The 2,811-nt window shown below is 37.0% G+C and overlaps 1 pseudogene; it reads left to right on the top strand.

Annotated features, from left to right (window-relative positions):
* The first annotated feature begins 466 nt into the window (after window positions 1-466).
* On the top strand, window positions 467-585 carry LOC122445688 (annotated as a pseudogene).
* The last annotated feature ends 2,226 nt before the right edge of the window (window positions 586-2,811 follow it).

Raw genomic sequence — 2,811 nt, forward strand, 5'->3', positions numbered from 1 at the left:
GTGGAAATGAAAAGGATGGGAGAGTGCAAGGTGCATTATCGTGCCAATTGCCCAATAAATTGGCTCCTGACTAGCAATGTGACAAAGCAGTTTCAGGCTCAGTGGCAGTTACAGGAAGTCAGCAGCAGGGAATGAGTTTTGGTTAAATTTTTATCAAATTGAGCTTGAAATGGTGGCAAGACATGTATGTGAGATTGTTCAGTAGACTTCAAGATCAAGACTAAGAATGGAGATTTGAGCATTATCTCTAAGAAGTTAAGGAGACAGTTGGTGGGAGGGAGAGAACAGTAGTGAGATGAAGCTTTAGAAGTTTAGAAGTGGAAGGAAGGAATGATGCAGGAGGCAGGCTAATGGAAGGAGGCAACCAGGTCAATTATATATTTTTTTTCTAAGAGATGGAGAAGGCTTATGAAAAACTGAAGCTAGAGATGATAGGGAGAAATTAAAGCTATTTAAGAGTAAAATGGTGTTGTATGAAAGGAGAGAAGGTTAGCACTCCTCTTTGACAAGGATGGAAGAGGCTCTCAGGCCTGACAACACGCATACGGTTAAAGTAAGCCAGAAAGATAAAGACCAATACAGTATACTAATGCATATATATGGAATTTAGAAAGATGGTAACGATAACCCAATATGCAAAACAGAAAAAGAGACACAGATGTACAGAACAAACTTTTAGACTCTATGGGAGAAGGTGAGGGTGGGGTGTTCTGAGAGAACAGCATTGAAACAAGTATACTAGTCAAGGGTGAAACAGATCACCAGCCCAGATTGGATGCATGAGACAAGTGCTCAGGGCTGGTGCACTGGGAAGACCCAGAGGGATGGGATGGAGAGGGAGGCGGGAGAGGGGATCAGGATGGGGAACACATGTAAATCCATGGCTGATTCATGTCAATGTATGACAAAAACCACTACAATATTGTAAAGTGATTAGTCTCCAACTAATAAAAATAAATGAAAACAAAAAAAAAAGAGTAAAATGTTGTAGAGGGAGGCCTTAATGTGAACTATGAAATCAAGAGAAAGATAAGATGGAACCCATGATTTTTTTTTAATTGAAGTATAATTGATTTACATTTTAGGTGTACAGCAAATACATATACAGGTGTATATATGAATCATATATGTATATATATATCCTTTTTCATATTCTTTTCTATTACAGGTTATTATAAGATATTTAATATAGTTCCCTGTGCTATACAGTAGGTCCTTGCTGTTTATTTATTTTATATATAGTAGTGTGTGTCTGTTAATCCCAAACTCTTAGTTTACCCCTTCCCCACCCTTTCCCCTTTTGTAACCATATATTTGTTTTCTATGCCTGTATATCTGTTTTATAAATAAGTGCATTTGAATTGCTTTCGGATTCCACATATAAGTGGTATCATATGATGTTTGTCTTTCTCTGTCTGATGTACTTTACTTAGTATGATAATCTCTAGGGACCCATAATTTGATAACTGTTTACCTTGCACTGTCCTATTAGACTTTGCATAGCATTTATGAGACATTTTGCTCAGGATAACAGTTTGCATGAGGTAGAAAGGATTCTGTACTATATATTCTTCAACTTTTCCTTGGGTGAGATTGTCAAAATAGAACAGAACTGCAAAATGGTGCTTTTGTCTCTTTTCCCAAAAACAATAAAACCCCAAATCTGGATTCTATGTGGTATTGTGCTTATATGTAAGATATTTTGCTCTTAGGTTATGCTGACAAGATAAAGAAAAATGCTAACCTTTCCTGACACAAAATTAGGAAAATGAACTTGTCAACTGCTGAAGTATTGTTAGAGTGCTAGGGTTTGGATTTGCAGTTTTTGATGTCACAATTAATTTATCATAGTCAAAGTATGACTTCCTGCTTTTGACCCCACACCAAAAAAGCGTAAAAGAGTTTACGAAGAAAAGCTTCTTGAAAGTCAAATGGCTCATCCAAAACAGCATTTTAATGATTTAAGTAAAAATGAATCAGAAACATGTGGATTTAATTTCCCTTAAAATTCACATGGGTTTGAGACTTAAAGGAAAATAGTACTTGGCACAATGTGTTTAGGATTTGGTTAAACTCAAAACATTTGAAAAACTCTTTGGAACACTGGATGACTTCGAAATACATCTGGGTTTGCCCATCCATTTGGGCATGGTTACAAAAGCCTCATCTTTCGTGGCACTAGTCAGACATTCTATCAACATGCTTCGATTTTCAAAAGGCTTAATCAGGATAAAATCAACAAATTTTATTGATTGCCTACTATGTGCAATCAATAAAGTAGAGAGCTATAACTTTCCCCATTCCACAGCTGGGAAATCTTGGCTGGAGTGAGGTCAAGGGAAATCCCCACACAGACAAACTCAGAGTGGGCCACTATCATGGTCCTGTGGGAGTTAGAACTCTGTTACATCAGCCATTCCTATTCATATCCTCCAGTGTTGTAGCATCCCATTCAATTCCAGGAGCATGAAAAAAAAGCATAAAAAGTTATGTTATATGGCACTGAATTGGTAATCAAGTATTGCTTTCGGGTTTTTAAAACCATTACTTTAAAAGGTCATTTTGGTGTGTGTTGAAAAGGCAGTACATGCGTAAAATGTTACACTGGGGATGTTAATTAAAATATGTAAAGAAGACCATGAAAATGAAGAAAACCAGTGGTTGGCAAAGTAACCTCTTTGCAGTTGCAACCCCATCTAACCCACGTGGCAAGCCCAATTGTTAGCAACTCAGTGGCAAGGGGATTTGTAATGAAACCCACAGAGGTTCTGCGAAAATGTACTTGTATTATTTATAGCCAATTATATTAGT

Source organism: Cervus canadensis, chromosome 7 (assembly GCF_019320065.1).
Source record: "Cervus canadensis isolate Bull #8, Minnesota chromosome 7, ASM1932006v1, whole genome shotgun sequence".
In the NCBI taxonomy this organism is placed as follows: Eukaryota; Metazoa; Chordata; class Mammalia; order Artiodactyla; family Cervidae; genus Cervus; species Cervus canadensis.